Source organism: Maylandia zebra, linkage group LG20 (assembly GCF_041146795.1).
Source record: "Maylandia zebra isolate NMK-2024a linkage group LG20, Mzebra_GT3a, whole genome shotgun sequence".
Lineage (NCBI taxonomy): Eukaryota > Metazoa > Chordata > Actinopteri > Cichliformes > Cichlidae > Maylandia > Maylandia zebra.
Genome location: NC_135186.1, coordinates 14,819,727 through 14,841,716, shown reverse-complemented (window position 1 = coordinate 14,841,716; position 21,990 = coordinate 14,819,727). Strand labels below are relative to the sequence as shown.

General features: G+C 42.0%; 2 long non-coding RNA genes across 2 annotated transcripts; both read left to right on the top strand.

The window, feature by feature from the left end:
- Positions 1-851: 851 nt before the first annotated feature.
- Positions 852-3,297, top strand: LOC143414234 (uncharacterized). Its single transcript, XR_013094730.1, has 3 exons — positions 852-988; positions 1,206-1,305; positions 3,044-3,297. It is a non-coding gene; the product is annotated as an uncharacterized LOC143414234 (long non-coding RNA).
- An 8,182-nt stretch (positions 3,298-11,479) lies between these two features.
- On the top strand, positions 11,480-14,891 carry LOC143414428 (uncharacterized). The gene is made up of 3 exons (XR_013095052.1): positions 11,480-11,544; positions 11,762-11,861; positions 13,600-14,891. It is a non-coding gene; the product is annotated as an uncharacterized LOC143414428 (long non-coding RNA).
- Positions 14,892-21,990: the final 7,099 nt, after the last annotated feature.

Genomic DNA, 21,990 nt, shown 5'->3' with positions numbered 1-21,990 from the left:
ATATCACTTACATTGAAAGTGAAATTACTTAAATTAATTCACATAAATGTGATCACACATTAGTGGGTATCACATATATATATACACACACACACACACACACACACATATATAAATACAGAGACAAATATAAATAAAATATACAAATGGGATAAATAGAATAAATAGGAATAAAAAATAAAAATACAAGTGAATTGCACATTTCAAGTATTGAGTCTATTGCACTGCTGACTATTTACAAAAGTATTGCACAAGGTATTGTACAGTGAGGTGAAGAGGCACTACAGCTTAGTTGTTTCCCCCTCCTTTGTCCTCCTGTTTCTCCTCCCTCTCCCCTCCAGAGAGGAGTTAAACAGTTTGATGGCGTGTGGGACAAAGGAGTTTTTAAGTCTGTTAGTTCTTGTCTTGGGGAGAAGCAACCTGTCACTGAACAGACTCTTCTGATTGTTTATGGCCGTGTGCAGAGGATGCCCAGCATTGTTCATAATGTCCATCAGTTTCTTTAATGTCCTTTTCTCTGCCACTGTCACCAGAGTGTCCAGCTTCATGCCGACCACAGAGCCAGCCTTCCTGATCAGTTTCTCCAGCCTGCATGAGTCCTTCTTTGCTGTGCTGCTCCCCCAGCAAAGTACAGAGAAGTGGAAAAAACTGTAAAAATGTAGCCCGAAAGTTTGCTTGTTTTCTGTTAATTTTTCTGTTTCTTTTTAATTTTTATTTATTTTTATTTTTGGGGGGTGGGGGGTTAACCCTCTTAGGTCTCAAATGTGTTGATTTTTAAAAATAACCCACCTCATACCATAATAATAAAAAATGTTTATGTTGTTCTCCACCTTCAACTTAACCAGGCCACACCTCTGCAGTGGAGCCCATCACTTCAACAGCCATCGTTCCAGGACACACTCTAGAATCCAGCATGCTTTTGGAATGATGAAGACCAGGTTCGAGGCCATCTTCCTGCAAACAGATGCACCACACCTTGGTATCTGATGTAAGTAATGACCAACCACCACACCGTCACTACTATTAACAGGCAGGTAAGCAAAAAATATATAAATCTAGGATTCCTGTTTTTTCACAGTGCTTTGTTAACCTTTTTTTTGTTGTTTTTGTTGAAGAGTTCCTTGTTTTATATTATAGTAGTAATATTTTGTATCCACCATCTTTTATCTTTGCACTTCTCTGAATCCATCTATGTGATGTGGCAGTGGACAATGGAAAGAAGCATCCCAAACACTCTCTGCAGCCCACCCTGTGTGACCACCCTGTGCTTACCAAAACCAGACTTCCTGTTAGGGCAAATATCAGGTTTGCTATTCTATTAAAATTCAAAGCTTTTTATTCTTGGGATTTTTTTTGTTAGAATTCCATTTCCTTCTCATTCAGCAATCAGCCATTAAAAATGTTTCTAGTTAGCTAACAGATTACTTAGTAAATAATAAGCAATAAACAAATACTGTAAATAAACACACTGATGCAAAATACCATTTGTGTAAATCTGTTTATTCATTAAACATCAGTTAGAAGTTAAAATAACTTCTTGAACTTTTAATTTAATTTAATTTTAAATTAGTTTATAAGAACACAGCTTAATCTGTGTTGAAAATAATCTATCCATGCTTTCCCTGCTGGTTTTTTTTTAAACCTTTATTTATACAAGCAGTCTCATTGCAGCTCAGTGTCTTCTTTAAAAGAGAGATTTTTTCCAGACAAACATATTAAAACTACAAAAATAACAGATACAATAAAATAGCTCAATTTGTCTTGTGTACACAGACAAAAACAAGTTCCCAGTGATGATTTCACAAAATCATTTGTACGTCTTTTGAAATCTGCAAGTGAAATCATTTGAGCGAGCTTCAAATCCTTCTGCAATGTATTTCATGAAGACGGGACAGAAAAGGAGAATGGCTTCTTCTCAAGCTCTGAATGTAATGATGTCCTGAGGCTGCAATCTATGACAGAAATGTTTGCGTAACATGTACTCTGATAAATATGAGGGAGGTAAACCAGAAATAGATTTATAGATAAAGTGATACCAATGAAACATCCTGCCCAGAGGCCCAGTCAACCAGAGCATATACAGTACAGTAGTGTGTTAAAGGTCTACAGCCAGTTATAAATATTAATGCTCCATGACAGAATCCAACAGATAAAGAGAGTGAGCAGAGGTATTCATGTAAATTATGTCACTGTAATTCTGGAGGGGTAAAAAAAATTTTTTTTACTTGTGGTGAGAAACATGATCTGTTTCTGAAAATGAACCCGAACTTCAGCCTCAGTTTCTTTCACAGATAGTCAATCTGTGGCTTTAAGAAAAGATTGACATCAATTACAACACCTAGGTATTTGTAGGAGGCTACAGTTTCAATGGAAATGCCTGCAGCAGATACTAGAGAAGGAAATACTGCTGGCACCCTTTTTCTTTTGAGAACATCATGAGTTTGTATTTTTCTGCATTTAAAACCAGTCTAAGCTGACTGAGATTGAGACTGAATACTGTCAAAAGCTTGCTCTTGTTTAAAAACCAACTCGAAAATAAATAATTGTATCATCTGCATAAAAATGGACAGATGCATCTTGATTTCCCCCATTGACATAAATAGTAAATAAAGTAGGCCCCAGGAGAGAACCCTGTGGCACTCCATTAGAGACATTTAAAAACTGGAAGAGAGACCACTGAGCTGTACGCACTGCTTACAGTACGAAAGATAATGTCGTGGTCCGCCAGTCCTTGCCAGTCGAGCTGCCATGTATTTGGATTTGTGTTGTCTACTTTCCTCTGTGCAAGTTTGTGTGTGTATGGCGATGTTCACGTTTTGGTGCAACACTAGGCCTGGATAGTTTTCTTGCCTTGGAGCCAGCCACACCCGTGTAGTAATCACACTCGCCTGATGCTGTTTAGCCTTGGCAAGGGATCACTATCAAACAGAGTAGCTGAGCTACAGACGATGCTGGATCGTTGTTGTACACAGTCAGTACTCCAGCTCGTCAGGTGAAAGTCGTTGTGATAAGAGTACTTACTGCAGTGTCTTATTGTTTCCAGGTGAATTACAGAAACGTGTGGAAGGAGCTGCGCACCATTTTACATAGACACAGCTGTAAGTTGTTTTGTCACCACGGACCATGGTGAGAAGTCACTGCACGGGAGCTGGGAATCATCACAAGGAGAGATCACTCACTGTGATTAATTTGCACCGTTTATCTTGAATTACTGTAAATAAGCACACTTTCAGAAACCTGACAGATAATTAGAGAAACAGCCAACTGCCTGGTTTGAAAGGCCTATTTCCAGTAATCGTTGGCATAAAGTGCCATGGTCAACAGTGTCAAACGCTTTTGATGGATCATATAAAAAGAGCTGCAGAGTAGATCTTTGCGTCCAGGGCTTCACTGAGAACTTTTAGGGAGGCAGTTACAGTACTGACGGATGGTGAATGCTCAGGCATAGTCAGTATGTCTTCCATCGTCTGCACAGGTGAATGTCCATTTTTTGTGTTTGTTGTCACTCTAATAGGTTCTTTGGTCTGGTATGACTGAGATGCAGGGTGTTGCTCATGGTCCAGGTTCCTTCTCACGGTCCTTTCAACAGGTGCTCTTAGCCAGTACCCCGAGCAATCACTCTCAGAACCGCTGTCAGAGTTATCCCACATGTCTGTTTGTCTTTGTGCATCTGCAGATCTTTCCATCCTTCGTCTGTTGCGTGTTGTCTTTCCAATCGCAGGCTTTGCCAGGGGGGGAGTGACTTGAACAGGTAAGTCATTTACAAGTAACAGCAGATTACGATGCAATGTTCGGGTTCTTTTTGGGTCTCCAGCTTCAGGATGGACTACGTAAACTGGGCTATCTGCTAGCTGCTCTTTTACTATATAAATAGTCCTCTCCCAATATGATCTCAACTTGCCAGGTCCTCCCCGCTCACTGAGGTTTCTGACCAGAACTCTGTCTCCTGGCTTAAGCATGACTCCTTTTGCCTTTTTATCATATGTTATTTTGCCTCTTGCACTAGACTTCTTGCTATTTTCACTAGCAATCCGATAAGCTTCCGACATTCGTTCGGCCCATTTCTTGGCATATCCTGTAGGTGAGTATGTTTCATTCTCCCCCTTCAATCCAAACAGCAGATCAACTGGTAGATGCGGGTGTCGTCCATAGAGGAGATAGAATGGTGAGTAGCCGGTGGACTCATGTCGAGTACAGTTGTACGCATGTACAAGATGTGGGAGGTGGTCTTTCCACTGTACTTTTTCCTTTTCGGTTAATGTTCTCAACATCTGGAGTATTGTCCTGTTGAGACGTTCTGAAGGGTTACTTTGAGGATGGTAAGGTGATGTTCTAGAATGTCCGACACCAGATAATTTCTGTAGTGTCCTGAACAGTTCATTCTCAAATTCACGACCCTGGTCGTGATGTAGTTTGGATGGGTATCCAAATCTGGGTATGAAATCCTGGAAAATCCGTTCAGCAGCTGTTTTCCCACTCTTGTTCCTTGTGGGGTATGCTTGAGCAAATCTAGTGAAATGGTCAATTACCACGAGAATATACTCATACCCTCCACGGCTGGCTTCCAAATGCAAAAAGTCAATACACACCAGTTCTAAAGGGTAGTCCGATCTTATACTACCCATGGGAGCCCTGACGTGTGTTACTGGTTTCTTGGACATGATACAGGGACACTTCTGGGTCACATAGGCTTCAATGTCCTTAGCCATAAAGGGCCAATAGAATCTGTCCCTTGCGAGATGTAGCACTCGGTCTGTCCCAACATGACCCATCGTGTCATGTAAATGTCTTAATGCTAAAGTCCTGTACTTGGCAGGAAGCACTAATTGTCTTCTGTCACTGGTACATCTATACAAGAGGTCATTTTCAAGATGTAATTTACCCCACTCGTGGAGGAGTTTATGGGCAGTTCCTCTTACCATCTTGCGTATTTCATCTGTCAGTTTTGCTCCATCTAGTTTCAGCTTGAGGATTTGGCCAATGGCTGGATCCTCTCTTTGAGCTTTAACTAGATCATCATGGCTGATGCTCAGCGAGTTGATATGAGGCTGCTGATGGGGGTCCAGAGAAGAGATATTGAGCATGGCTACCCAAGCAACATCTTTCTGTCTGGCCACCTGGCTTCCATCCCAGACTGCCTTCACTGCCTCATCTGGAAATCCCTCTGTACAAGCAGTTTCATATTTCTCTATATCCAAGGGGAGACGAGAAAGAGTGTCTGCGTCTACATTTGACTTTCCTGGCCTGTATCTGATGTCGAACCGGAAATCTGAGAGCTCTCCAACCCACCTATGTCCCACTGCGTTTAACTTTGCGGTACTCATTACATAGGTTAGGGGGTTGTTATCTGTATAAACTGTGAAGTGTGGGGCATAGTACAGGTAGTCACGGAATTTTTCACATACAGCCCATTTCAACGCAAGGAACTCTAATTTTCCACTATGCAGGTGGTAATTGCGTTCTGCTTGTGTCAGAGTCCTAGATCCATAGCCAATTACTCTCAATTTCCCATGTTGACGCTGATACAGGACAGCTCCTAAGCCCTGGTCAGATGCATCTGTATGCAATGTGAAAGGCAGGCTAAAATCAGGATATGTCAGAACAGGGGGGTTGGTGAGGAGGGTTACCAACTGTTCTAACGCTCTCTGGTGTTTTAGAGTCCACTCAACGTGCTCTCGAGAGGACAGCTGTGAGTGTTTGCTGTTTCTCACAGATTTTGGACACTGAGTTTTGCCTGGCTTGGTCTGAAGGAGTTCATAGATTGGTTTAGCTATCCGGGAAAAATCCTGGATATACGAGCGGTAGTAGCTTAGAAAGCCTGCCAGCTTCCTCACATCACCAACTGTTTGAGGTGTCTTAGATGTCAGGGTTTTGACAGCCTCCAGGTCTGCCGGGTCTATTCTGACTCCTTCAGCGGACACAAGCCGACCCACATATCTGACTTCTTGTTTGAAGAGGTCACATTTCTCCGGCCTCAATTTTACTCCATGTTCTTGGAGTGCCTGGAGAACCTTGCGGAGGGTCTCAACATGGTCGTCAAATGTTTTTGCATAGCAAAGTACATCGTCGAGGTATGGGATGCAACATTCATCTCTAAGAGAGCCAAGCATCTCTTCCATGCTCCGCTGAAAAGCAGCTGGGGCATTTGTGAGACCAAATGGGATGCGAACCCATTCATAAAGACCCCATGGTGTTATGAAGGCAGTGAGGTGGCGAGAGCCCTCAGCTACAAAACCCTGGTGGTAAGCTTTTCCTTGGTCTAAGATGCTAAACCATGAGTACCCACCCAGAGTATCAATCAGATCCTGTATCCTGGGCAGTGGGTGTCGATCAGGAACAGTCTTTTTGTTCAGAAGGCGATAGTCTATGCATAAGCGTAAACTGCCATCTTTCTTTCTGACACAGACGACTGGGGCGGCGTACGGGGACTGAGACTTTACTATCCAGCCTTTTACCAAAAGTTCTTGTATGTACTCTTTAACCTCTTTAAAAAGTGGCTTAGGGATGGATGAGTAGGTTTTCTGAACAGGGATATCATCTTTCAAGTTGATTGCCATTTGCAAACTGGGTATGCATCCTATATCACTACTGTCACGAGCAAAAGCCCCAGCTTCCTCGCAAAGCATTTTGTTAACTTTTGCCTGTTGTTCCTCATTAAGATGGCTGATGTCGACAGGAGGCTGCCATAGGGGTAAGTTGGTATGAGTAGATGTAGAGGTGGCACTATTGGCTGTCACTGTGGGCTTAGATTCTCCTAGTGAGTCCATTGTAATCACCTTCTCAACAGAATGAATACTGCCAAGGGCTGTTTTCCTTGGTAGTGTGATGTTATGTTTTGTGTTGTTGCCCACAGGTACCTCTACAAAGGGCCTCTTGGTGCTTTGCACTTCAAGCAGTCCTTCACAGACATCTAGCTCAGCAAGCTGTGTGTTGTTATCATCAGGCTCAAAGAGGAAAACAGATTCGGACAGGTTCATGGCAGGTGAGACTGGACACTTAACCCAAATCACCTGACCCGCTGGAATAAGGGTGTCATACCTGCCAGTCCGCAGGCGTCCACATTGTGCAGGGGCTTCATCAGCCTTGATGAGGTTTACCAGGAGCTCTGCCTTTTCTGTTGGTATTGACATGGCATTGCAAAGCAGGGTGACGAGAGTTGGCATGAACCGTCCTGGTTGTTCCTGCACAAGTTCCTCCATCACATTGAAACCCAGCAGCGGTCTCTCCAAAACAAAACTGCTTACAAGAAAAGGCACAGTTATTGACAAATTAGGGTCTTCATTCCCTCTCAAATTAACTGTGATTGGCACCCAGCCATCAAATGGGAGAGTGTCACCATTCACAGCACGGACTTTTAACTCTTCTTCATTATCAATGACTTCATCAAGTGACCTTACAGGTGTATCTGGTAGATACTTATTTTTCCACTCTCTGTCAATCATGCTCACTTGAGCTCCCGTGTCCAACAAAGCACTAACTGCTAAACCATTTAGATGGCACTGGGTGAGCGCTTTTTTTCCAATTAGTTTGGCTAATTTTTCACTTTTACTGTTGGGTGAACTGCCAAGAAGTATAGCAGATTTATTTTCTTGGTTATTCTGTCTCTGGGTTGGCACTACATTATGTTTGGTGTCAGCGTCACACTTTGCCAAACTTACAGCAACAGTCTCACTAGTACTACATAGGTCAGATTGGGACGGAGAGTGGGACACGGTCACTGTTTGTCCCATGACAGGGACCGGCTCCCGTTTCCCTGACGTATTGTTTTCTTCATGCAGCCAACTGCGCGGTGGCCTTCCTCACCACAGTGAAAACAGTGGGGACAGTCGGGGCGGTCTTGTTCTATGCACTTTTCACAGCCATACTTTCTTTCTCTGTGGTGATCGGTTTTGATTTTCTTGTACTGGCTGCTCTGTTCAGCTGTTATTTGTAGTGACTGTGTCATTTGTTCAACAATGCTTGCAAGTTTTTCGACTTTCTCTGACAGCTGCTGGATCATATCCACCTTAGGTCTTTTTCCTGCATTTTCCTCTTTCAATACAGGACACTGCATACCGTTAATCTCAACTTGTGTGCTGTGCACATTGGTGTTTCTCTGACGGGTGACTGATCCTAGACGACGCTGTCTTTCACTTTCATCACTCATTACTTTCTTCATTTGTTTAAGGATAGTCTCATCTGTGACATTGGCATCTGCAAGGAGTGGCTTTAACTCTCTACGAATGTCACTATGTTTGTGGCCCAGTCCTTGATACACAGTATGAAGAAATACATCCTGAACTGTACTGGCTGAGTACTTTACATCTGAGTTGGTATGTTTCGAGGTGAGCAAGATCTTTTGTTTGAGACCTATGACTCGATACAGAAACTGTTGTGGTGTCTCACTGTCACTTTGTTTGGTGCACATGAGTTCCTGGAAGAGTTCTGTGTTGTTTTGCTCACCAAGGTGAGAATGGAGGAAGTCTTTAAGCTCCTCTACTGTCAGTGCATCCTTGTTCATTAGCATGTCTTTGAAATTACCAGGTTTGATAACTCTCATGACAGCCCTCACAATTTCGGCATCATTAAACTGTTCTTTGAGACCCTCTTCAATCTGGCGGCAGATGCTGTTATAACTGATGTCTGATCCCTGGTCTCCAATCTGGCCCCCGTGAATCTTAAACTCCCTGCGATGGAGGTAAGACAAGTCTCTTAGGGACACCACCTTGTCATGTCTCATGGGTGCTTGAGTTTCAACTAAGCTGTCATTGTGTGGTGTGCTTCTACAATGAGCCTGTGATGGTGTCTGAGAGGTGAGTTGAGAACCTGATGTGGGCATGTACTGCTTAATTTTCTTAGAGAGCTCTTCGTAACTGAAGAGTATTTTTTGTAGTTCTATATCACGTTGGGAAACAGCAGTAGAGCTGGTATTCTGGGTCACACTGTCAGTTACTTCTGTACCACTATTATGACCATCTTCTAAAAACATTGCATTAGTTGGACTCATTTCAACACTGACATCATGAGGCTGAGCATTTGGACATAGATCACATGAATCATTACCAGTGGCAGCCTGTATCTGCAAATCAGAAACATGACCCTGGGTAACAGCATCAACAACATCTTTCAGTGACAATAAGTGTGACATGCCCTGATCTTCTGACTCTAATAAAGCCTTACTGCACATGAAACCACTGATGTACTCGAAGCAGCTGTCTTCATCCCCTGACTTAAGGCAAGACTGATCCACTCCTGGCACTGGACCCAGAGACTTGGCAATCTGGAACAGTTCATCAGCAGAGAGGGTGAGAAGGTCTTTCTTGATGGCCCACACCAAGCTCCTCCTCTCACCTTCCGCCATGGTTGCTTCCCTATCCCTTGCAGTGGGTCACACAATGTCAGCTTTCGTACAGTTTTTGCCTTGATGGGGGATGGTCCGAGCACCAAGCAGCACCAAGCAGCACCAAGCAGTCCTTATTTATCTTTTTTTCCTTACTACTTGTCCATTGCGCTAGTTGTGACACATGGCCAATGCATTTCCTGCACAATCAGTAGCATCTATTCTCCATCAGGCAGCAGCAGGTGTAGGTAACAACCAGCAGACTGGACTTGTCGGTGTTTTCTTGCCACTCTTGGCCCAAAGTACCGGTATTACTGGATCAGCTCCCAGCCTCAAAGGCAGGACTGATCCCGGACGAGCCCCCAGAAAACTGTTACAGGTACCGGGTGGCAGCACCTGTAGACAGCTATATATGTGTCCTGTAAACAGGAAAGAAATGATCAGACAGGGAGACGTGGCTTGCCGTTTCCTGAATACTCCGCCATTATTTATTCAAATTCACAATTATGCACTCCTTTCATTACTTTTACAGTATTACAACTGTGTATTTACTTATTCTTAACATAGCTCACACACACATTCTCCATAACACATTCCAATGTTATAAACATGACCAATTTTCTTGTAAGACTTGGTTCAAAATGAATTCCAACAAGACAAATCTATAAATCTCAAATAGCTTGAAAGAATGGTATAATCAGCACCATCTTGACATGTGCACTGAATTCACGGAAACACTTTATGGCAGAAACAAGATACTAAAACAATACAGGATAACGGTGGAGCCGATCACTAACATCACAGAGCATAGGAGGTGTGCGACCCAAACTAACATGCTAACCTTAGCATGCTGCTAAAGCCGTAAACAAATACTTACAAAAGTGTAATTTACTGTACTACACAATGTTGTACGCTTTCACTTTCCAACCGTAATGGTTAGTCTATGCTATATAATGGATGTGATTGCTATTATATTCTATTTCGGGCACGATACGAACCTGTAAACAGGAAAGAAATGATCAGACAGGGAGACGTGGCTTGCCGTTTCCTGAATACTCCGCCATTATGAGAAAACAGCGCGGAGCATGCGCTTCAGGCTGCTAACAACAGGCCAAACCATGGTCTCACACTGCCACCTATTGGTATAAAAATGAAGCGTCCACTACAAATATCCCAGGGTAGTTACCAAGTTTCCTGTTACAATTACTGTAGTTATTTAGGGCATTTCCAAATGGAAATATCACTTACATTGAAAGTGAAATTACTTAAATTAATTCACATAAATGTGATCACACATTAGTGGGTATCACATATATATATACACACACACACACACACACACACATATATAAATACAGAGACAAATATAAATAAAATATACAAATGGGATAAATAGAATAAATAGGAATAAAAAATAAAAATACAAGTGAATTGCACATTTCAAGTATTGAGTCTATTGCACTGCTGACTATTTACAAAAGTATTGCACAAGGTATTGTACAGTGAGGTGAAGAGGCACTACAGCTTAGTTGTTTCCCCCTCCTTTGTCCTCCTGTTTCTCCTCCCTCTCCCCTCCAGAGAGGAGTTAAACAGTTTGATGGCGTGTGGGACAAAGGAGTTTTTAAGTCTGTTAGTTCTTGTCTTGGGGAGAAGCAACCTGTCACTGAACAGACTCTTCTGATTGTTTATGGCCGTGTGCAGAGGATGCCCAGCATTGTTCATAATGTCCATCAGTTTCTTTAATGTCCTTTTCTCTGCCACTGTCACCAGAGTGTCCAGCTTCATGCCGACCACAGAGCCAGCCTTCCTGATCAGTTTCTCCAGCCTGCATGAGTCCTTCTTTGCTGTGCTGCTCCCCCAGCAAAGTACAGAGAAGTGGAAAAAACTGTAAAAATGTAGCCCGAAAGTTTGCTTGTTTTCTGTTAATTTTTCTGTTTCTTTTTAATTTTTATTTATTTTTATTTTTGGGGGGTGGGGGGTTAACCCTCTTAGGTCTCAAATGTGTTGATTTTTAAAAATAACCCACCTCATACCATAATAATAAAAAATGTTTATGTTGTTCTCCACCTTCAACTTAACCAGGCCACACCTCTGCAGTGGAGCCCATCACTTCAACAGCCATCGTTCCAGGACACACTCTAGAATCCAGCATGCTTTTGGAATGATGAAGACCAGGTTCGAGGCCATCTTCCTGCAAACAGATGCACCACACCTTGGTATCTGATGTAAGTAATGACCAACCACCACACCGTCACTACTATTAACAGGCAGGTAAGCAAAAAATATATAAATCTAGGATTCCTGTTTTTTCACAGTGCTTTGTTAACCTTTTTTTTGTTGTTTTTGTTGAAGAGTTCCTTGTTTTATATTATAGTAGTAATATTTTGTATCCACCATCTTTTATCTTTGCACTTCTCTGAATCCATCTATGTGATGTGGCAGTGGACAATGGAAAGAAGCATCCCAAACACTCTCTGCAGCCCACCCTGTGTGACCACCCTGTGCTTACCAAAACCAGACTTCCTGTTAGGGCAAATATCAGGTTTGCTATTCTATTAAAATTCAAAGCTTTTTATTCTTGGGATTTTTTTTGTTAGAATTCCATTTCCTTCTCATTCAGCAATCAGCCATTAAAAATGTTTCTAGTTAGCTAACAGATTACTTAGTAAATAATAAGCAATAAACAAATACTGTAAATAAACACACTGATGCAAAATACCATTTGTGTAAATCTGTTTATTCATTAAACATCAGTTAGAAGTTAAAATAACTTCTTGAACTTTTAATTTAATTTAATTTTAAATTAGTTTATAAGAACACAGCTTAATCTGTGTTGAAAATAATCTATCCATGCTTTCCCTGCTGGTTTTTTTTTAAACCTTTATTTATACAAGCAGTCTCATTGCAGCTCAGTGTCTTCTTTAAAAGAGAGATTTTTTCCAGACAAACATATTAAAACTACAAAAATAACAGATACAATAAAATAGCTCAATTTGTCTTGTGTACACAGACAAAAACAAGTTCCCAGTGATGATTTCACAAAATCATTTGTACGTCTTTTGAAATCTGCAAGTGAAATCATTTGAGCGAGCTTCAAATCCTTCTGCAATGTATTTCATGAAGACGGGACAGAAAAGGAGAATGGCTTCTTCTCAAGCTCTGAATGTAATGATGTCCTGAGGCTGCAATCTATGACAGAAATGTTTGCGTAACATGTACTCTGATAAATATGAGGGAGGTAAACCAGAAATAGATTTATAGATAAAGTGATACCAATGAAACATCCTGCCCAGAGGCCCAGTCAACCAGAGCATATACAGTACAGTAGTGTGTTAAAGGTCTACAGCCAGTTATAAATATTAATGCTCCATGACAGAATCCAACAGATAAAGAGAGTGAGCAGAGGTATTCATGTAAATTATGTCACTGTAATTCTGGAGGGGTAAAAAAAATTTTTTTTACTTGTGGTGAGAAACATGATCTGTTTCTGAAAATGAACCCGAACTTCAGCCTCAGTTTCTTTCACAGATAGTCAATCTGTGGCTTTAAGAAAAGATTGACATCAATTACAACACCTAGGTATTTGTAGGAGGCTACAGTTTCAATGGAAATGCCTGCAGCAGATACTAGAGAAGGAAATACTGCTGGCACCCTTTTTCTTTTGAGAACATCATGAGTTTGTATTTTTCTGCATTTAAAACCAGTCTAAGCTGACTGAGATTGAGACTGAATACTGTCAAAAGCTTGCTCTTGTTTAAAAACCAACTCGAAAATAAATAATTGTATCATCTGCATAAAAATGGACAGATGCATCTTGATTTCCCCCATTGACATAAATAGTAAATAAAGTAGGCCCCAGGAGAGAACCCTGTGGCACTCCATTAGAGACATTTAAAAACTGGAAGAGAGACCACTGAGCTGTACGCACTGCTTACAGTACGAAAGATAATGTCGTGGTCCGCCAGTCCTTGCCAGTCGAGCTGCCATGTATTTGGATTTGTGTTGTCTACTTTCCTCTGTGCAAGTTTGTGTGTGTATGGCGATGTTCACGTTTTGGTGCAACACTAGGCCTGGATAGTTTTCTTGCCTTGGAGCCAGCCACACCCGTGTAGTAATCACACTCGCCTGATGCTGTTTAGCCTTGGCAAGGGATCACTATCAAACAGAGTAGCTGAGCTACAGACGATGCTGGATCGTTGTTGTACACAGTCAGTACTCCAGCTCGTCAGGTGAAAGTCGTTGTGATAAGAGTACTTACTGCAGTGTCTTATTGTTTCCAGGTGAATTACAGAAACGTGTGGAAGGAGCTGCGCACCATTTTACATAGACACAGCTGTAAGTTGTTTTGTCACCACGGACCATGGTGAGAAGTCACTGCACGGGAGCTGGGAATCATCACAAGGAGAGATCACTCACTGTGATTAATTTGCACCGTTTATCTTGAATTACTGTAAATAAGCACACTTTCAGAAACCTGACAGATAATTAGAGAAACAGCCAACTGCCTGGTTTGAAAGGCCTATTTCCAGTAATCGTTGGCATAAAGTGCCATGGTCAACAGTGTCAAACGCTTTTGATGGATCATATAAAAAGAGCTGCAGAGTAGATCTTTGCGTCCAGGGCTTCACTGAGAACTTTTAGGGAGGCAGTTACAGTACTGTGCAGTTTTCTAAAACCAGATTGGAAAGGAGATAAAATACTATTTTAATACAGATAATTTTTAAGTTGATTATTTACCAGCCTTTCAAGAACCTTAGGTACGACACAAAGTTTGGAAATTGGCCAGTAGTTATTAGTCATGGAAGAACCACCACCTTTCCATAGGGGGAGTACAAAGGTGCACCTCCACATCCCTGCTAAAGTGTTCTGTTGTATAGAAAGATTAAAAATATAAAAAAAAACTGGCTCAGCTATGATATTTGTAGCCAGGCAAAAGACAAAAGGAGAACCGGCTGACCTTTTGGCCGTGCAGTGTCCTTGGGGATAGAAACAATTAGGACAGGAGGCCTAGTTGAAGAGCTCTCTCCTAGCACCTCATTCATAAGGACAAACCAGGTCAGCTGCAGTGGGCTTCTCACTGACTCCCTCTCCTGAACTAGATCCTTTCAATCCCGAAGACAAAGGAAATCAAAAAGGCAGCTGACAAAAAGACTAAAAATAAACATAAACTTCTTTTTAAAGATCATTTGTTCATAGAACTAAAAACAGGAAGAATACTGTCTGGAACAATATATCCTGGCTGCAATGATATCAAACGTTCTGTATAGGATGAGGGTTAATAAAACTGTACTCATGTGCACAAGGTGCTTATGAGTATAGTTTAAACTGACAGATTATTTACTCTCATACTTCAGAACCACAGGGGCAGAATCTTTGGTGAAAAGGAAATTTTCATCTGTCATTTGGATGAAATGAGCTGTTGGAACCTAAAACACGATGTTTAAATTCTTACTTTATATGAGTAAGAATTTAAACATCTAGTATTATCTAAAATGTGTTTCTTCATTTTTCTGGCCAGAGTGAGGTCAGTTTAAAAATAGAGCCTACAAAAAAAATGCTTCATGTTACCCAAAATTCATTTTTTACTTCCATAACGTTCTTCTTCTGTAACAATTATATTATTTGTATGTGTCATTTTTTTTGTATTTGTTATATCCTTGTGTATTTTTGATGATGAAAGTTATTTATTTAAAAAAAAATTAATCTGAAATACTTGTTTTGTGAAATCTTAAATAAATGTGAAAAGATGCTAGAGTGTGAACTAATTAACACAAAGAATGAACATATGGGGATAATATGTTAAAAGCAATTTATTACTGCTTAATTAATATTGAGGTAGTGTGCAAGTTATAAACAGTGATAATGGTTATATAATATTAATAACTAGCTACAACAGAAAGTGTTAATAATGTGGCAACTTGTTTGTTAGACAAATGTGTAAACAGTAGAGCCACAGTTTACACAAATTCAAATTTTATTTGTCACACACACAACCAAACACAGAATAACATGAGGTGAAATGCTTATTGCTGTGCAATGCCCGACCAGAACTGACAGTAATATTTACAGATTTAACTCAGAAATTTACAGTAAGATGTGCAAATAACAGTTTGCATAAGAAATTATTAATAAAAATTAATTATAAATCATAAGAAGTGTGCAAAAGGAAAAACTAGAGTGCGTGTGGAGATGCGTGTGAAAGCGTCCAGTCCTACAGTGATGTGATGTGTGTGGGCGAGTTCAGTCCTACACCTGGTTTAGGGCCCGAATAGCTTGGGGGAAGAAGCTCCTCCTCATTCTCTCTATTTTGGGCTTAAGGGAGTGGAAGCGCTTCCCAGACCTCAACAGTGAGAAGAGTCCATTGTTGGGATGGGAGAGGTCCATCATAATCTCCCTGGTGTTAGTCTTGCACCGCTTAGTGTAAACGGACAGCAGGTCAGGAAGCTCTGATTGAATGATGTGTTCGGCCGAGCGCACCACTCTTTGCAGATCTTGTTTGTCCTGCTTGGTGCTGTTCCCAAACCAGGTGCAGATGTTTCCCGTCAGGACTGTAATATTTCATGTATATAGATATTCTTTGACAGTGCTTTTTTTTCTTGTTCTAATGTTGTCATGGTCCTGGGTCCCCTGACCCAACGTTTTTAGTTCCTTGTGATGTTTGTAATATTGTACTTGTGTGAGTTATTCTATGGTTTCTAGTTTCGATCCCTTGCCCTTCATGTTTCTCTGTGTCCCCTCTGTTCTGTGTAGTCTGTGTCTGCATGTTTGAGTTCCCCTCTGTGTCTCTCGGTTCTTAGAGTCCTCTGCCTTATGGTTTATGTCTCTGTGTTTCTTAGTTGCTGTCTCCACTGTGTCAAGTGTGCGTCTCTGTATGATACTTCCTGTTTTACTTTGATGGTCTGTGTCTTATGTGAATGTGTCCTGCTTCGCTTGTCTCGTCAGTCCTGATTTCTCCCAGCTGTGCCCTCCTCCTGTGTCTCATTCCCCTCGTTACTTCCCAGTGTATTTAAACCCTGTGTTTCTCTGAGTCGGTGTCGCGTCGTCCCTCATGCTGTGTGGATCTCCCTGTGAGTGCTTAGTTTGTTGTTCCCAGTTTAGTTTGGCTGTTTTTTCCCTGCCAGCAAATAAAGCTGTGTTTTGAGTTTACCTCCCCGAGTCTGTGAGTCCTGCATTTTGGGTCCAACTCCTGCCTGCCGCACAGCGATTCATGACAGTACGACGCGACCAGACATGGACCCAGCAGCACTCAACCCACCAGAAGAACTGCGTCTGGACATAATCTACTCCGTGGAAAGACTCCTGCATCTGTGGCTCGAACATGAGGGGAAGGAATTTCGCCGTGCTGTGGAAACCAGACTACAGCGTTTAATCTCTGGTCTTCCTTGGCTATTCAGTGCGCTCCACCCACTCGAACAGGATTTAATCCTAAATGAGCTCCACCTTCATCCCCCAGCTCCTACTGCCCACCTGCCTGAAGGGCCGGACGTGGAGCTGCTCGGCCCGTCAGAGCCATCATCAAAAAAGAAACGGCGTTCCCACCGCCGACACCCACCGCCACAGCCGGACCCCGAGACTTCTGAGTTGCTAGCTGTGGTGAGTGGAAGGGACAATCAGGAGTTTCCTGACTCTGGGACTGTTTATTCCGGGGCTGTGTTTTTTCACTTAGCTGCCCAGCCAGAAGCGCTAGCTCCGTCTCCTGTGTCCCCGCTAGCACAGTCGTTAACTCCACCACAAGCTCTGTTTTCACCCCTACCATCACTTCAGTCTCCCTCAGTTCAGTCTGCCACTCAGTTACCTCCTCAGTTGACTTTAGCTCAGTCGTCTACTCAACCACCAACTCCACTCTCACCACAACCGTCACTGCAGTCTCTAGTGCAGTCCCCTGCAGCTCAGCTTTCCCCAGTGCAGTCTCCAGTGTCCCCAGTGCAGTCTCCAGTGTCCCCAGTGCAGTCTCCAGTGTCCCCAGTGCAGCCTCCCTTAGCACAGTCATCCACTCAATCACCAGTTCCACTTTTCCCCCAACTATCATTACTACCTCTAGCTCGGTCTCCTGTGCACTCACCTCTGGTTCATTCTCCTGTGAAGTCAGCAACTCCACCGCCTACTCCACTCTCACCACCACCGTTACAACAGACATCAGTGCAGTCCCCTGTGCCAGTGCAGACGCCCTCAGTTCAGTCTCCCGTGCAGTTATCTACTTCACCACCATTAGTAGCTCAGGTCCCCGTGTCTCCAGTAGCTCAGCTCCCACTCTCACCCGTGTCTCCAGTAGCTCAGCTCCCACTCTCACCCGTGTCTCCAGTAGCTCAGCTCCCACTCTCACCCGTGTCTCCAGTAGCTCAGCTCCCACTCTCACCCGTGTCTCCAGTAGCTCAGCTCCCACTCTCACCCGTGTCTCCAGTAGCTCAGCTCCCACTCTCACCCGTGTCTCCAGTAGCTCAGCTCCCACTCTCACCCGTGTCTCCAGTAGCTCAGCTCCCACTCTCACCCGTGTCTCCAGTAGCTCAGCTCCCAGTCTCTGCTCAGTTAGCTGGCCAGCAGCCACTCTCTGCTCAGTCTCCTGTGTCGCCAGTTTTGCTCATTCACTCCACGCAGGGAGGTACCTTAATTTCTACTCAGGGCACTTTTCATGGTTTAGCCGCCGTTGGCACAGTTTGCCACTCCAGGGCTTCCCCAGAGGCTGGGTCTCAGTCCCCAGCTGATTCTGGACCCCTGCAGTTTAAACAGCCCCCTAAGAACTGCACCATGTTAGCATTGCCTGGGCAGAGTCAGTGCTTGGTGCGGCGCCAGTTGGCCTCATGTCCGCCCCCTGAACTGTTTCCACGTCGCCGCCGTTGCCGTCCGCATGGTCGGCCCCCTGAACTGCACTGTGTTTGGGCTGTTTTCTTGGGCTCCGGTGTTTGCTGTGCTCTTCTTTTGTTTTCTGTCCCGAGCCCTCCGTCCTGGGCCCCCGCTGCCCGCCCTGGGTTGTTTTCTGTTTGGTTTTGTTTTTCTGTGTTTGGGCTGTCTGGAGCCAGCCCTTAAGGGGGGGTACTGTCATGGTCCTGGGTCCCCTGACCCAACGTTTTTAGTTCCTTGTGATGTTTGTAATATTGTACTTGTGTGAGTTATTCTATGGTTTCTAGTTTCGATCCCTTGCCCTTCATGTTTCTCTGTGTCCCCTCTGTTCTGTGTAGTCTGTGTCTGCATGTTTGAGTTCCCCTCTGTGTCTCTCGGTTCTTAGAGTCCTCTGCCTTATGGTTTATGTCTCTGTGTTTCTTAGTTGCTGTCTCCACTGTGTCAAGTGTGCGTCTCTGTATGATACTTCCTGTTTTACTTTGATGGTCCGTGTCTTATGTGAATGTGTCCTGCTTCGCTTGTCTCGTCAGTCCTGATTTCTCCCAGCTGTGCCCTCCTCCTGTGTCTCATTAACCCCGTTTCTTCCCAGTGTATTTAAACCCTGTGTTTCTCTGAGTCGGTGTCGCGTCGTCCCTCATGCTGTGTGGATCTCCCTGTGTCTCTCTGTGAGTGCTTAGTTTGTTGTTCCCAGTTTAGTTTGGCTGTTTTTTCCCTGCCAGCAAATAAAGCTGTGTTTTGAGTTTACCTCCCCGAGTCTGAGTCCTGCATTTTGGGTCCAACTCCTGCCTGCCGCACAGCGATTCATGACAAATGTGATGTTTTGTGAATACAGAGAAAAGTAGTTACGAGTTTGTGTTACAGAAAATTTTAGGTCTGCACATAGATTCAAGTCTCTCAAATCACCAGCGGCAATCTCCAAATTGATCATGTTTTTTTTTTTCTTTTTTTCTTATCTTGTGGAACAAACTACTTACGTGACCTGAGATCTGCCACATCTGCATGCAAATGTAAACTAAACATTTCTCAAGGTTCTCATTGGTTACTCTGTCTGCATGCAAGTCTGGGTGGGTGGGGGTCTTTGTGGTTTGTCTTTGGGTTGGATGTGGGTTCTGAGTAAATGTTTTCATATGCATTTGTTTGAATGCAAAGCATGTTAAGATGATTTGAGCGCCAAAAACCGACGTTTTCATCAGGTGTAAACTCACAACCAACCCAGCCAGATTAACTCATTTATCAATACAAACAATGTTTTGGTAAATCTTACAGTTAAAGTTGGATCCGGTGACCCTTAATCCTCTTTTAGTTACGCTGCAGTAGAGGTATGTGTTTATAGACCACTCTGTGTTTAACCATTAGTTATTATCAATAACTCATCCTGGCTCATCCTGTTAATGCAGCATATTTATATTCAGTGGCATTAGAACATTTTTGCTAACAAAATAATATAAATACAGAGGCAAAACAAACAACATAGTAAACGCATTTCTCATACAAGGCATAGTAGATTACAGTCAAACTAACTCATCGGCCAGTCCATTTTCAGACCCTTTCTTGTCTTTTATGTCTAAACTGTATTCCTGCAGCATGAGGGCCCAGCACGTAAGGTGCTAGTTGTGATTGAACATGTGTGCCAAGAGTACAAGAGGGTTATGATCAGTAAACACCTCAATAGGTAACGAACTGGACCCTAGGTAGACATGGAAATGTTGAAGGGCCAGCAGCAACGCCAAAGACTAGTGAGCCTCCCTGAAAGCCTGCCTCAGGTATGCTTTTATCCACACCTGACTAGGTGTGGCAATTAGCAATATCTGAACACACTGAAGAGATTAGGGGCTGTAGAGGGGTGTAACACAGTTAGTCCCACTGAGACTCAGGGTCTCATTTACGAGAGATACCTGTTGCAAACTTTATCTCTTAAAAAACATTACATTTGTTGATGAATGTGAGCTGTGTATTTGAATTTACTTAAATACATAAGATATTTTAATTTTGGTTTTGGCATCTGCTGTCTGCTAAGATATTAACATTGTTTTTTCTTTTTATGGCTAAAGACTGTCAGAGCTGTAGTGGTTAACTCAATCAGCTCACATCGCACATGTGAACATTATTAAATAAATAAAATAAAATAAAGCTGTGTGTGTGTGTGTGTGTGTGTGTGTGTGTATTACTCCGTTGTTTGCTGTCTTGGCTACAGGGCATGTTAATCTGTTAATTACATTTAAAAAATTCAGTTTTGAAAAGATTTTAATTTCTTAAGGATAAATATTATTTTTATACAAACCTACCCTACCCGCTGTGAAAAAGGAATTGACCTCTAACACTAATAACTGGTTGTTCCACACTTTTCAGCAAAAATCCCGAAACGTTGATTCTGTTCATCTGGGATTTCCTTCCCTGGATGATAACTGGGACGAGTCTGTCACATCACTGCGAAGGATTTTTCTCCATTCTTGTTTGCAGACTTATTCAGTCATGGCTTCAGTATGAAAAACTTGTTTAAGATCAGGCCAAAGTATCTCAATCAAATTTAAGTTTGGAATTTAAATAGACAACTGCAAAAATGTTTTTTTTTTAATTGAATTTAATGTAATTTATTTAAGCTCAGGGGTCGACTTAGTCTACAGTAATTAGGTCTGGCGGTAATCAGCCCTGATGCAGCTAGTGAAATGGAAAATTTATTTTCAAAAGATGATTATGTTTTGGTGCGTAAGTTTATTTGTAAATAGTTGCAATTTTATTTATTTTAATTTAAATCTAATAGAAAATAAAGTGTTGAAATAATGGAGGTCTATGTATTTCCTCAAGTGACTATATTAAGGTTTGCACACATCAGTGCACTTTTTAAGGACTATTGTCATTTCATGTGATTTCTTAATCTTTTCTTAATATTCAAATATGTAAAGCCAAGCATTATATTAGTTACTGACAGCTTTATGCAAATAAACTGAGAGGAGAAGATTTAGATAGAGATATACCAGTCATGATAGACTGTTTTAATTTTGTGGTAATAAATACAATGTTGAAAGAAAGCCAGTGTTTTATGCATAAACTATTCATGTGTAAAAGTTAGTTATGGCATATGTGATACATTATTGAATAGTGTGTGTCTCTACAGCGTGTGTTGGAGGACAACAGGGTTGGTTTGTGCATCCAGACAGTCTTGTTTGCTGGTTAGCATGCCCTTTAATTTTGCATTCAGTTTGATACAGATGTAAAGCACTGAAATTCATGAATCTGTTGTTTAAGTAAATATTCAAAACAAGTGAAAGCTCCAAAATCATCTTTTTCCCCCCTTAAACACTTTAAAACCCAGTTCGGAATGGATATTTTTATGTTTCCTGAGAATATGTCTGAAGCAGAAGCATATGTACGAGTACAGTTTCCTGTTTAGATAGACTATCTGGTTTCAAAAATACAACCCAGAGGTTTGTGGCTTCATTTCTGTTAAACTTGCTCCTAACTTGAGCTGATGGTTGAGTCAGTTATGCCTTAACTCTGATCGGTCCACTGATAAATGTGGTCACGACACCACTGTATGAGTCATACGCTTCAAAGTGAGATCAAGAAGAAATCAAACAGATTTTCAATAAAAAAAGGAATTGAAAAACATTTTGTTACTTTAAAACTAGTTAATTTATTTTTACAATTTTATTTAATTCACTTTATGTTAGTGTCTCTTAGTGAACCAGACAAACACACAAACTGATTTAGAAGGAGTTATAATATGTAACTTGTGTGAACCTTGGCATTCATTATTTGCTTTGTTAACACTGACCTGTAAATCATTCAAGCATAAAAAAGGAAACTAGACTAACTGCATGTGGTGCAGTAAA